Genomic DNA, 15033 nt, shown 5'->3' with positions numbered 1-15033 from the left:
TAATCAGCGTTGATTTAGACATCACATTGTCATGGTTGAATTGGGCAACTTTATTGAATTGGCCACTTGGGGAAGCTATGGCATATTCAATTTGTCTGCCTGCAGGCGCATGCGCACACATGCACACACACACACACACACACACACACACACACACACACACACACACACACACACACACACACACACACACACACACACACACACACACACACACACACTTTAGCCACTAGCCTTCGCGAGAGGCTAAAAATCGACATAAACTTTCTGCTGTCGATTTTGTAGAATGTAGTGTCTTGTCTGTTACGTACGAACATTTTCATTCTTCCTCAACCCTCACGATTCCCTTTCCCTTCTCATTGACCTCCTGCCTTCACATATCCTTCCTTCTACCTGTCTCCCCCCTCCCCCACCACTCCCCGCACCACTACAATCACGAATTACATCAGTTGGAGAACACTGCTTGGTATCAAAAGTGCTGGGAGGACACAGCACAGGCAAGATGGGTGGAATGGCCTTTTCCTTTGTATTGCTTTGTTTCTTCTGCCACTGAAGGTGGGCAGAAGTTATGATTTCACCCCTGTCTGTTTGTTTGTCTTTCTGTCTTTGTTTGTTTGTCCTTCTGTCTTTGTTTGTTTGTTTGTTTGTGTGCAGGATATCTCCAAACATTGTGGATGGATTCAGATGAAATTGTGAGAGGTTGGGTGTGTGATAAGGATGAATTGATTCAATTTTGGTGAATATCCAGATTTGGATGCTATAATCTTTTCAGTGATTCTTCACCATTAAGAGATAGTGCCAAAAACGATATATAGCACGATATCTCAAACATCTGGGCAATACCCCTGAGCGCTCACCTGGTAGCGGCTGGATAAGATCATCAGGGAACCACTGGTGGCATGGATTACCCACGAAATATGTAATGGAGAAGAAAGTAAATACCTATGGAATTTATTTTTAATGTCATGAACAAACTTTAGTAAATCATGGGTGATGAAGGTGGTGGTCAAGTTTCATCAGAATTGTGTGTGTAGTTTCTGAGAAGAAAGCAATTGCACATTTGGGAGGGGGGGGGAGTTAACCACACCTGCAGACACCCTAAGACATACCTCTTTAATGGGGGGGGGGCAACTCTCATAAACTCCTTCCGTAGACCCCCTCAGACCTCGATTTTTTTTTAATGCCGTGAACAAACTTTGGTACACCACAGGAAATGAAGGTTGTGGTCAAGTTTCATCGGAATTGCATGTGTAGTTTCTTAGGAGAAAGCAAATACGTATTTTGTGGGGCAACTTCCCTATAGACCTCCATCGACCTCGTTTTTTTTATTTTTTTTTAATGGCGTGAACTAATTTTGGTACGTCACGGGTGATGAAGGTTGTGGTGAAGTTTCATCGAAATAGTGGATGTAGTTTCAGAGAAGAAAGCAAATACATATTTTAGGGGAAAACACCCCTTAGACTCCTTTAGACCCCGATTTATCTAATGTCATGAACAAAGTTTGGTACATCATGGGTGATGAAGGTTGTCGCAAAGTTTCATCGGAATTGTGTGTGTCGTTTCTGAGGAGAAAGCAAATACCTCTTTGGGGGGGGGGGGAGGGAGGGGCAACTCCCCTGTAAACTCCCTCCGTAGACCTCCTCAGACCGCAAAAATTTTTTTAATGCAATGAACAAACTTTGTTACATCACAGGGAATGAAGGTTGTGGTCAGGCTTCATCACAATTGCATGTGTAATTCTTGAGGAGAACGTAAATACCTATTTTGGCGATGAACCCCCGTAGAACCCCTTTGAGCCCAAATTTTTTAGACCATGAACAAACTTTGGTAAGTGCACGATGATGAACATTGTGGGAATGGTTCATCGTAATCGCATGTGTAGTTTCAGAGAAGTTGCAAGTATATATAGACGGACAGACAGACGGACGATGCACCATCCCATAAGCTCCCCTGAACTATGTTCCAGGTGAGCTAAAAAGTTATGGATGGATTCAGATGAAATATATCAGTGGGATATACACCGAGTTCCATTCTAGTTAACTGTGTAACTATGTGATCAACAAGAGGTGAGTTTTCCTTAGAATCTGATTTTATAATGTTATCTCAGGTAAAGCAAAGACGAAGGGTGAAAGCAATTCCTTCGAGGAAGCAAATATTTTGGGGAGTAAAGTTAATTTGGAGCTGACTAAAACCCGAACAACAAGAGCGAAGATTTCTTTGCAATAAATGGCCCCTCCCGGCACCATTGAATGTTCGGGGGATAAAAGTTAGTTTGCATTTAATGCACACTCGAGCCGATATTGGAACCAAACTTAAAAAGAAGAAACCTTACATCCCACCTTGTTTCGGTTTATTCGGCAGAATAAAAGGAAAAGCAATTTTCATTTACTGATATATTTTGAAGACTAGAAACCATTAAAGACAACTAGGATAATAAATAGGAGATAAAAAATAAGTTTGTTTTAAGGCATGCTCAAGCCTATATGAGAATCAAAATGAAGAAGAAGAAACTCTAACCCACAGGTGTTTCGTTAATTTCTCGGCTTTCCCTATTTCATATTAAAAACAAGAAATCGCCAGGACTTGATTTATTTTTTTTGTATACACTATCGAGGCACGTATGAGAGCTCACACCCAGAAATTACAACAAGGGAAGCAGGAGACAATAGGAGCAGGAAAGGGAAGGAAAAAACAGTGGGGAACAGACATGAGGAGATCTGTGGAAGGGAGAGGGATGGGGTGGGGTACGCAGGGTAAACAAGATGGACACGACAGGGACTTTAAGGAAAGAAAGCAGGGAATTTGAAGGCAGTGGGTTTGGGGTGGATTAGCGGGGGTAGAAAAGATTGAGGTTTTGGATGGGGGAAGACAAGAGATGGTGGTGAACAGCTGTTTTGAAGACCTGGAGGGAAGAGTGGTGTTAGTGGTGTGGTTTTGTGTGGTGTTAGTGTAATTTTTTGCAGTGTATTTTGTGTGGTGTTTGTGTTCTGGTGTGTTACGTAATTATTGAGACATTATTAGAACTGCCACTTTATAACTGCTGATAGTGATGACCAGGTATGCAGACGTCCCGCTTTGATTGGACACCTGACCCTGAGCCATGGTGAATTTAGAATGGGATTAAATTAAATTAAATATATTCAATTTAAATCAAATGGAAAACCAAATAGGAACAGTGTAAATAATAACATTGGAGTAATGAGAAGGAACCCAAATAAGCAAAAAGCAAAGATGAAGTAATCAGGAGGACCCTGGATAGGATTCACATTTCAGCTATTACTCATCTACCTTCAAATCCATCAAGGCACAGCCAAGTGAGTCTTATTCCAAAAAAAAATTATTCTGGCTGTCAGACCATGCGACCAATCAAGTTGAAATTTAAAACATATATTCCCCATCACGACTCGATCATAATTTTGAACTTTCATGTCGATTGATTAAGCGGTTCCAGAGAAAACATAATTTAATATTCTTCTACAATACAATATGGCTGCCAAACCATGTGAACAATTTTGTACACTCAAGGATGGGAAATATTTGTGTGAAGTTTCCCCTCGATCTGTCAAGCCGTTCTGGAGAAGAAGGTTTTAAAAAAATTAATTTGAGGGTAAATCCAATATGTCTGCTAAACCATGTGCCTACGATGTCATATATGTGAACCTTTTGTTCCTCATGGATAGGCGGTCATAAATATAAAAGTTTGCCTCAATTTGTTCAGCCACTTCAGGGAAGATTTTTTGAAGGTTTAAAAAAAAAACAACAAAAAAACGATATGACTGCAGAATCACGTGACTGGTGACATCAAATTTTCTTTCTGTGGACCAATTTATCCTGAGATGACCCTCAAAATTTTTCATACTGATCGGATGTAGCATTCTGTGTGTGCAATTATGACATCATATCAAAGGCACCTATGATGTCATTAAAAAAAAATCACACTTATTTCCCATTAGGAGTACTTGCCATGTGCCAAGTTTCAATATTTTCCTTGGTGCAGTTTCAGAGATACAGAAGTCCAAAGTTTTTCGGTTTTTCCAACATGGCTGCAACACCACGTTACCTACGACGTCTTAATTATCATTACAACATATCATAAAGTTATTTGCAGACAAACAAACAGACATCCAGACACAGACAGAGACAAACAAATGGTCCCAAATGTAATACCCTCTCCTTCGGCGAGGGTAATAACCCGATGTATATGCATGAAGCAAAAATATGCATACGGCTTATGTGCATATATAACACATCAAGGTTGATATACCTGGGATAATTCCGATTGCACTCAGCCATGGACTAACACCCAGGCCAAAGGCCTGAGGCCTGCTGTCTGTGCTGCTTCATGGAATGGTAGTGCATGATTTTATTGGGGTGGAGTCAGGCCAGCTGTCAAGCCAATGGGTTTAAAGCAGTGGGGTAGAGTCAGGGCATCTGAACACTGACCCATGCATAATATGTGATATAACTATCCATCCATCCTTTGGGACCATACTATGTGCAGAGCATTGGTGCTGCCTAAGCAGTCTCCTTGTATTGGCTATTTGGTACAATCTTGAACAGGTTGCCACTCCAACACATGATACCAACAAGTTGGCGCTCATTTTGCTGACCTCATAAGGATTAGATTATAAGAGGCAGAGTCAACCCCACCTGGTATTAATTAAACATCTGAGTTGGATTTAAACTCAGGATCCAAGGATCCTAAGCCCACCACCCTCACCATTCAAGTATTAAACCAACACGAGGCATATATAACTATATACTAAGCCTAAAAAGGGCATAACTCTGTTAAAAATTGAGAAAACGCCCTGAAACTCGAACTTGTTCTGTAACGTATCATAATATAGCCATACACCAAGCTTCAGTTGAATATGTTAAAGGGTAACAGGGAAAAAAGTCAGAAAGACCACAGTGAGGTGGGATGGACGGATGGACAGATGGACAGACGGAGAACAAATCTAAATTCTCCTCTAGTGAAACTGGTACGGGACTAATGATCGGCATGGAGAAGTTGTATTCCTCCTATCGATATAGTATTGTTCAAAGCAGACAATGTCAGTTTTTAACACTAACATTTAAATTCCAGGCCGAACCGTTTTGCATGTTTGGGTCGGCTAATGTCTAATATTTATTATGCAGTCTACGGTATCCAAATAAGTGGAAAGGATTTACCTCTCATTTAATGGATCCCAATATTAGTCCTTAGACATAGTGTAACAAGAGAAGATGAACAGAAGTATTCTACCAATGACTGCCAAAAGCTCTCTCCGTTCTTAAAGACCTATTTTCTTGATCAGTCAGAATAAGTGAGATGCAAACAAGAAGGAGTAAGATCAACACATTCCAAGAACACACATCATTAGATGGTGGACTCTTTCATTACTCCCGTCTGCATATGCTTAATCGGAATGGCTAAGTAATTGCAATGTTCCTTGCTAATTGCCCTTCAAATTCTCGCCTGATTGCTATGAAGATTAGATTATAAGTTCCCTATAAAATGGTGCATTCGCTCGGGTAGTCTGGCTTTAACAGCCCACTGAGTGCTTCAAGTATACCATGAATCGTGTGGTCGGTCCTTCATATTTGTAGCACGGGTGAAACAATATAAAGGCCCCTGATAATACCACCGTAGAAATCAGGAACGAGTTATACAGTTGCAGCATATTCCATTGAGTAATCATTATTATTGCTGGTCTCTCATCCTGCATTTATTTGCTGTTTGGTAATGCAAGTCGATGGGAACACGATGCACAATCAGTGTTGTGAGAATATTGATCAACTTGTTTGCATTTACATTGCACCCAACTTTATTTTTTAATTTAACTTATTGTCTATGATAATGAATGAACCCGATGACAGAACCAGCTGATCCATCCATCCATTGGGACCATACCCTGTGTGGAGCGTTTCTGCTGCCTAAGTAGTCTCCTGCGCTATTGGGCACAATCCTGGACAGATCACTACTCCAACACAGGATACCAGCAAACTGATATTCATTTTGTTGACTGCGGAAGGATGACGGGCTGAGTCAACCCATCCATCCATCCATCCATTGGGACCATACTCTGTGCAGAGCGTTGGTGCTGCCTAAGCAGTCTCCTTGGCTATTGGGCACAATCCTGGACGGGTCGCCACTCCGACACAGGATAGCAGAAAGCTGGCACTCGTTTTACCGACCTCGGAAGGATGACAAGCAGAGTCAACCCCACCTGGTATTAATTCAACAGCCAAGGGGGATTTGAACTCAGGATCCTTAGGATCCCAAGCCCACCACTCGAACCATTAAGCCAACAACAGGCACACCAACTGATGACCAAACTCAAATGATTGTAGAGTGATCCTCACATGTCTCGCTTGATAAATTCATGCCCATGCTTTGGCCACATCTCATTAACTTAATGTCAAGACTGGACAGCCGGTTTTATGCTCCCATTTAAAGGAGGGCATCCTCCTGATACTGGCATTACATCAGAATGGCACTTTTTCATTAAGTCTGATCACTTAGGAGATCAATCCAGATTATACCACCTAATTAAGAGCACACTATACTGCACCAAAATTGAGCCATCTGTCGACCTTGATACCAGTCTTTTTAAACAATGCTGATTTATTAATTCTACGAATGAAAGCCAAAAGTATAAAGTGGTCAAATTGTTTTCAGCTAAATACATTTTTCAAAGGCAAAAAACACCACTTCTCTTCCAATGCCATCAGGCAACTCAACCACCGCTGGGAAGAATATGTGACATTGGCTGAAAACTACAACAAAAAGACAAACATCTGTGATAAGTTTTGCTTGAAGTTGAAGGCAAAAACGATTTGACTCCCTCTCCTGTCTGCCTGACCTACTTAATCGGTGAGGCAAGTAAATTGAAAAGAATAGGAGTGAAATTGGAAAAAAAGAGAAGGCAAAGTATTCAAGGTACACTCTAGTGGTGCTGGCTGTAGTCTCTTGCGTCTGTAATCCGGATACTTTGAGGCTGGGATTGGAGGATCGCTTGAGGATTGAAGCCCTGTGTTGTGCTGCGCTAATGGAGGGTACAAAGTAACCCCTGATTGACAGGTGAGGCCAGATCAGATCTGTGACTTGTGATGGGTATTATGTAAAACTCGTACTAACCTATTCATGGTCGAGTGTTGGTGACTAAATCGGCTCCCCCACCCCCACAAGGTCCCCCTGATGTGGAGGGTGCATGGACATGGACACCCAGCATGATTAAATCCAAAACCCACCAAAGGGTGGAGGGAGCTCCTTGTGAGCCAACAGCCATCCATATCTGGTGACAACTGTCTATGCATATCCTCCTGCTGTTGGTTACCTTCCTGCGGCGGGTGGTACAGGATTTGCACTCCGCCACTACAAAACACTTCACTCTGCAAAAACACACTAGTGTGTGTCAGGGGTAGTGCTGAGGTGTTGTCCACCAGACAGTGGTCTCCTCGGGTTAACCTGAGGAGGTCCCTTTGGGTGGGTGCCTGGAATGTCCTATCCCTAAGAGATAGGGGACAGACGAGGCATCTGCCTGGGGGATGGCCAGATGGAGGCCACTGGAGTACCTGCGGAAAGTGGATGCAGCATCACGCTGTGGTGCATGCTCCCAATGTATGTATGTACACTCTAACTCGAGCAGAACAGACTTATCTCACAATGTACCATTTCTATGAATGTCATTTTGCTTTTTTTATTGTTAGCAGCCTCAGCTTAATGCAATCAGCCTGCCAATGCCATGAACAAGTACAAATATAGAAAAATATTAACTTTCCATTAAAGGTGAATGTGTTTATCGAATTATATTGTTTTGGGTTTCCGGAGCGAGTGTGCCAGGGTGCACGAGGGGGTCTGCTCTGCCGTGCCACTCGACCTCTGACCCTGAAGCCATTAGCCACAGATAATTATGTTCCCCGACGGGTTGCTAAGCAACCACGGACGCTGATTAAGGTAATTATATCGAGCAGGGTCCCACGCCCAGTGTCGCATTACCTTATTTTTATGATATATTTATCCAAACTGGGGAACCGTGCTTTCAAGGTTCACCCATCTACTTATTACTTACAGCCGAGTGAACTTTTGGTGGACATTGGCTACCCTACGAAAGTGAATCGCTGAGGTATAACATCCCATATATTACATACACACTATGTCAGACAATTGAAGGAAAAAGATAGCCGGGCAGGTTTGAAAGCAGTTTACCAAAGCACGGCAAGTATTTACAAGTGATATATTTCACAAGCACATATTTACAAGCAGTAATCAAGGAATAATCAAATGGTAGTCAAACTCCAATCATGCAATGGACAAACAGTACTCAAAAAATAGTCAAGCAATACAGGCAGGCAAAGACACATCCATTCTAATAAGTGTGTGTGTGTGTGTGTGTGTGTGTGTGTGTGTGTGTGTGTGTGTGTGTGTGTGTGTGTGTGTGTGTGTGTGTGTGTGTGTGTGTGTGTGTGTGTGTGTGTGTGTGTGTGTGTGTGTGTGTGTGTGTGTGTGTCTGTCCTCCATAACTCCAAAACAATAAAACCTAGTAGCCTGAAACTTTACGTGCATACGAAGAAAACTCCAAGGAAGTGCATCACTGAAAATTGGGTGTTTCGCTTAATTAAAACACCCCTTTTGAAGATAATTTACGTCCTTATTTAATATATCCTTCATCGGGTGATCCTCGGTCACCACTGTCTATGGGGTCTTAAGACGTATCCTCGGTAACCTCGCTGGGGTCTGAAGCCACCATGTTTTTTGGCCTGCTCAACCTTGCCTTGACTTGGAACAGGCCGCAATGATTTGTTCACAATAAAGTTTATTTTTTCAGTTTCCTCACTCATATTATCGAATGCATGTTCATCATAGCTACAAATCGCAAGGTACATTGCAATGCTTATAAACGCCCAGAGACTGCAGCGTTCGTTGCTTTATTTCATTTCTGCACATGTAATCACTGCGAGAATCTCTTAAACTAAGCAGAATTACAAAATTTAAGCTCCAGAATCAAACTTAAAAGCAGTTCTGAAGCTTAAAAACTAGTGTTAACTTGTCCAATTCGGACATTTTGACATTTTGAGTGTCTCCAGGGGGTGCATGTTTAACGTGACGGTTTGGTGATTGCCTATCACGTGCCAAGCGAGCCGTTTCATTTCAACCATTTTGTTGGAGTGATTAAGCCACTTGTTGAGTGCTCTTCAATATTCACATTGTCTCTCAATACTGTACATCGACTGACTTGGACAAAATTCAGGGGTCACTCGCATGTGTTGTTAGCCACGTGTTGTTCTGCGGTGCAAGAGGTGGTGGCTGGCTCACTGAAAATGTGAATTTTTTTTTCCCCTGCGTTTCCCCTTTTTGTATGATCTTCCATTATACGACCCTTCACTTCGGCAAAAATAAATACAAATAAAAATTAAACGTTTCGTTTTTAACCATTTTGCTTGGTGAAGCCGCTTGGCGCATGTTTCAGTTTCAGTGGTGATTGCACAGTTCTACACTGGAGGTAGGAAGGCAAAATAAATTTTTGATCACAATTAGTAAAAAATGATTTCAGTTATGAAATAATGAATCGCAATATCATGGCAGGAAAGCCCAGAGGTACACATGCTTACTCTGCAGAGCATGGATTCACATCCCAACCCATCTATAAACTGTCATCTCGGTGTTTCACAGGACGGTTGATTCATCAATGTGTGTGTTGAGTCTTGGATGGATGATAAACTCGGTGCCACATCTGGTGGAATCCCTCACCCCTCTCCATCACTCACCCCTCTCCATCCCTCACCCCTTCTCTTCAACCTTATATTAGTATTGACTTCCCATTGCCATGAAAGTGTGCCTCGTCACTAAACCACACATCGTGAATCCAGTTTGTGTTTGCCTCTATCTTCTGCTGCAGCATCTCACACATATGCCTGGTATTGGCTTCATGGTTTGGGTGGGGGGCTTGGGATCCTAGGATCCTGAGTTCAAATCCTGCTTGGTTGTTGAAGTAATACCAGGTGGGGTTGACTCTGCCTGTCATCCTTCTGAGGTTGGCAAAATGAGTGCCAGCTTGCTGGTATCCTGTGTTGGAGTGACGACCCATCCAGGATTGTGCCCAATAGCCAAGGAGACTGCCAAGGCAGCACCCAACTCATGCTGCTTTATCTCCATTGGTCAATTTCTGGGCTGTTGTGATGTGGTAAGGAAAGAGGTTTAAATGTTTTCATTATTATTCTGATACTGCTGGGAGTGAAACCCAGTTCAGCTGATCTTTGTCGATGTGATTTATTCGGACTTTGCATGACTGACTCACGAACTAGTTTCATGTTTCCTTCACACCGTACACTTCTTTGGCGACCGGACCTTCCTTTGTAAATGTCGAGAATCGTCCCTTCACTTTTTAACTTTTTCACAAGTTTCCAAATGGCTGGGTTGCTTGGCTTGTTTCTGGGATGCATTCCATATTCGGTACAGAACCGCGTCTGAGCGGAAGCGGAAGCAATTGATTTGGTCTCAAAATATCACTTGACAATGTTTACTCTTTTTGCTCCATAGAAAACGTCATTTTTTTCCATAGAATACTTTCATTATGCTTGAATGACTTCTCCAAAGATCATTGATCACTCCTGCAAAACAAAAAAAATGACGGTAATGACTAAAAGTACAAAGGTCATTTGAAGCGGTTAACCTTTTATTGACACACCTTGTATATGTATATGTATATAATATTTTATTTTATATATATTGCTTAGATCCCTTTGACCCACCAGACCTTCAGACCCCGTTGGCCTTTTAAGACACTTAAGCCACTTTAGTCCACTTAGAAAATTAAAAAAAACTTTGCCCAAAAATAGTTTTTGACGACCTTTTTTGTGAACCATTCACATCGCATCACAAGTTGCAATGCCGAATCAAAACTGATATCCCAAACTGAAACTGATGCTGGTCTGTTGCTCTCCCATTGTAGTGGCCTTTCTTTTTTTCATTTATCTGGCATTGCTCTGTTAACTTCCCCCCACCACCCTCGCCCCACCCCAAAGAAAACAAAACCTTACTCCACAAATCCAGCCTTACTGTCCATCTGGGACAGGGTACTCATTACTGATGGGTTCGTAGATGTCTCACTTCAAATGAGCAGTTTTTTTGGAGTGTGTATTGGGAGAAACGGGAATTCAGTGTAAATATTCAGTGTGCAGACATCACAGTGGGTCGGGATGGTTAACTCGACAACCTTGTTCCATTCCACCAGCGAAGATTTCCAATCCATGCCTGTTGTACCTCCGAAGTACTGCTTGGGAGTGAGGGATCTATTATGAAAGCTCAGCTGGAAAATGGATTTAGGCATGTTTTGGGCCTACCACCTGATGGAAGATCACCAATGTTCTTTCCATGCCAACCGACCATCTCCTGGCACCTATCCCTCCCGAGCCTGCCCCCTCTCTTGATACTCTCCCATAGCTTTGCTTTCGACAATTTCCATTCTGTATTTCTCATAGCATTTCATTCTGATTTCCCATCCGATGATCCTTAGATCAGTAGTTTCAGTTTCACTTTTCAACATCAGTTTCGCTTTGGGATATCAGTTTTGATTCTTCATTGAAACTTGTGATGCGATGCGAATGGTTCACAAAAAAGGTCGTCAAAAACTATTTTGGGGGGAATTTTTTTTAGAATTTCCTAAGTGGTCTAAAGTGGCTTAGGTGTCTTAAAAGGCCAAAGGGGTCTAAAGGTCTGATGGATCAAAGAGATCTAAGTGGCATTAAGGGTCAAAGGGGTCTCGGGTGTTTAAAGGGTCTTATAAGGGTCGAATGGGTCTAAATGAGTCTAAGGGTATTAAATGGTCCCAAAGGGGTCTAAATGGGTCTCAATCTCTCTTTTGTTCCTCTTTTATTCCATATGTGTGAAAGTTCCTTCTGGAGATGGTTCAATCACGATATTCTTTCCAGGGTTCATCTCATGTTCACCCATCACCAACAGTGGTATTTCTACTCCAATTTACCTCATTTAACCTACCCCCTTTTGCAGGTTACAGTGTTTCCTCCCCTCCTGGCACTCCTCTTTTCCTGCTTGTTCATTCCTTTGCTTCTTGTGTATACCTGTGGCCGCAATGCTCCATTACCAGGACTTCGCCTTTTTTCTCTCTGTCAACTCGCTCTTCAATGAGCCGAAATGTTTTCTTAATACCTTTTTACATAAAAAGGTGCTTCTCAATTGAGAAAACAATTATGCTGGCTGGCATAATTCCTATTAGGGATTGTTCTTGGTTTATACAGTACTTTAAAATAGGAATTTGTGTCTCTGCCTGGTTTGATGATTCATTTTTATACATTCTCTCTTGTGGATGCTTAAGCCTTTCATTATGCCAATGATGTGCTTGAGCTGCTATTACTGGTCTTGCTTTTTCCAGCTCTTTTGCCATTTAGTCTCATGTCTTTGTCTGTTTTCTCACAATTTTTCTTTCTAATGTTACTATTATTTGTATATTGGCATCTTTCAAGGTTTGCCAGGACAGTGCTATAATTTAACATCCTTGTCAAATTATAGCACATGACAGTGCTATACGGTGTCCCTCAGCTTTAAGTGCTTTTCAAAAAAAAAAGTTTATACAGTACTTATTTTTGAAAGTTATTCAGAAGCTTAAAGACAGAAACATTTGTTTACTTCAGACTACATTTTTTGTCCTTAAGGCCAGGATACATGAATGTAGCTTTGGCAATCCCTTTCATCTCTTTGCATGACCATGTGTTTTGGTCTTCATGCTGAAGTTAAAGTGTTCAGCCAAGTCACTCATGTTTAAATTATCTAGCTTTTCTTTTTAAATTATAAATGCATTTCCTGAGATAAACAAGATAAATTCCAACACTGGAGTTTAAATAAGCATACAAATTGATTTGTGTTTTGGAAGCGGTCCATGTTTGTGCCCTGCACTGTTCTCTCTCACCCTTATCTTCTTGGATTGCTTTGTTGAACCACATACTGCTTTGGGATTCATCTCCTGCCTTCTCTTCATTATTCACACACTGCCATAGCGCTACGCATTATCCGTTCCAAATTAGCAGAACATTCTCCTTTCTCTGTGCTTCTGTGCTTGTTATAACTTATTAAGCTTGCCTCCGTTTTGGACGAACTGCAACAGGAAAGTGGTTGTATTGTGAAAAACTCATGAATGTCTCGATTCTAGATTAACTAACAAAGCAATAAAACACTTTTTTGAAGATGTAGATGTTCAGCTTGGCTGGAATATTGGTTTGTGACCAGAGTGGAGTTTTTATGAAACTACTCTTTAGTATTTCATATTTTAAATTGTTTTTTTATATACCTGTATCATTGTTTCTGTGGGGTTATTTCGGTGAAAAAGTGAAGTATATTTTTTGGAGTTTCGCGTTAAAGCATAATTGCATGCAAGATTACACCAAATAGACAAATATGCAGAAGCTGAACCGATGTAACAAGGCTTTGTGAAAGGTCTGGAGTATTAAAAAGAAATGTCACCACTTGAGTGTGTTTAATGCCCTCCCCCCATCCAATAAGCCTTGAAAAAAGGGAGGAGGCCAACAGGCAAATTGGGGGCCAAGGCAGATTCCCTAAGAGTCCTACAGAAAGGGAGGTGGAAGATGTAGGGTGAATTGCGTGGTGTTCCTCACAACCATTGGCGGGAAAGTGGGGGCGCACCGCACAAGGATGGGCTGTGTAGGATCACCGAGTGGAGACTGAAGCAGGCAGCATGTGTGTAGCGAGGACGACAGACCATTCAAAGTGCACAGCCATTGTGGGCATGGCAGCCATAGCCGGGTTCTCTGTGGGGGAATCCCAGGGCCAGGGGTCCAGTGGTAATGTTAATTTTGAAGGATTTTATTGAGACCGATTTAAATTGACGTTTTGAGATTTTTTTCCACCAGTAAATACAACCCGTCGCTTCGCTGACGGGGGGGTTGAGAGAGAGTGGGAGGGGGGAGAGAGGAGGCAGGAGGGAGGGGAAGATAGGAAGGGGGGAAGAGTGAGGAAATGTAAGGAGGTTGGGAGAGCTATGCCTCACCAAATACTGCTATACCACGGGAGGAAGGATGCGAGGAGGGGTGTGAGAGAGAGAGAGAGAGAGAGAGAGAGACAGACAGACAGAGACAGACAGAGACAGACAGACAGACAGACAGAGACAGAGAGACAGAGACAGACAGAGAGAGACAGAGAGAGACGTGGGGTTAGTAAAGAGAATACGTTATGCTTAATGACCACACACACACACACATACACACACATATACTCATGTTAGAACAGCTGTAAACACAATGACACAACACAGTTTATAAAGTAATCTGCCAGCACATCTGCAAAAACTTTGATATTCCAGTTCCAGAAAATTTGTGGGAACATAAAGCAGAAGTAATCACTGAAAACATAGAAGTACCCACTGCTCACATACGAACAAATGATCCCATCGAGCGTGAACATCCAAAACAAAGCGTTGTGACCAGATATCATACTTAGGTACAAAAAAAAGAGAAGAAGGCATTGCTTATTGAGGTGTTGATAGCAGTGATTTTGGTCTAACAATGCAGAAATCAAGAAAATGACCAAACACCAAGACCTCAAGAATGAAGTGAGAAGATCCTGGAAGCTGAAGAATGGCAAAGCTGTACCAGTGATTGGTGGAGCTACAGGAATGATGACAAAGAAACTCACAGCGATATTAAACATAGGGGCAATGCCCCTTGGTGCTCACCTGGTCGTTGCTGGATAAAATAATCAAGCAATCACTGGTTAGCATGGATGACCCACAAAATATATATTGGAGAAGAAAGTAAATACCTATGGATTTATTTTATTGCCATTGTGGGGGAAAAATTATATTAATGTATTCTAAATTGTAACAAATTGGGTTTTGAAATTTAAATTTTATGCAACAAGTCAAATTGGCTGTCCTTTTTAGCCAAGAGTCTTTTTTCCCTAAATGTTGATAAAATGTCTTGTTCTGGAGCGGTGTGACCTGGGCTGATAACAGCAAACCTTTGCCTTGAAATGTACGTCGTGTACTTCTCACCTAGAAGACACGTACGCAGTTTGAATTG

At 41.8% G+C, this 15033-nt stretch overlaps 1 long non-coding RNA gene across 1 annotated transcript; it reads left to right on the top strand.

Moving 5' to 3' along the window:
• Positions 1-448: 448 nt before the first annotated feature.
• LOC147024441 (uncharacterized) lies at positions 449-13461 on the top strand. The gene is made up of 2 exons (XR_015059024.1): positions 449-555; positions 11993-13461. It is a non-coding gene; the product is annotated as an uncharacterized LOC147024441 (long non-coding RNA).
• Positions 13462-15033: the final 1572 nt, after the last annotated feature.

This window comes from Eptatretus burgeri, chromosome 6 (assembly GCF_056783735.1).
Source record: "Eptatretus burgeri isolate ZD-2024b chromosome 6, Ebu_testis_v1, whole genome shotgun sequence".
Classification (NCBI taxonomy): domain Eukaryota; kingdom Metazoa; phylum Chordata; class Myxini; order Myxiniformes; family Myxinidae; genus Eptatretus; species Eptatretus burgeri.
The sequence above is the reverse complement of the archived record's forward strand: the minus strand, read 5'-3'. Positions and strand labels throughout refer to the sequence as shown.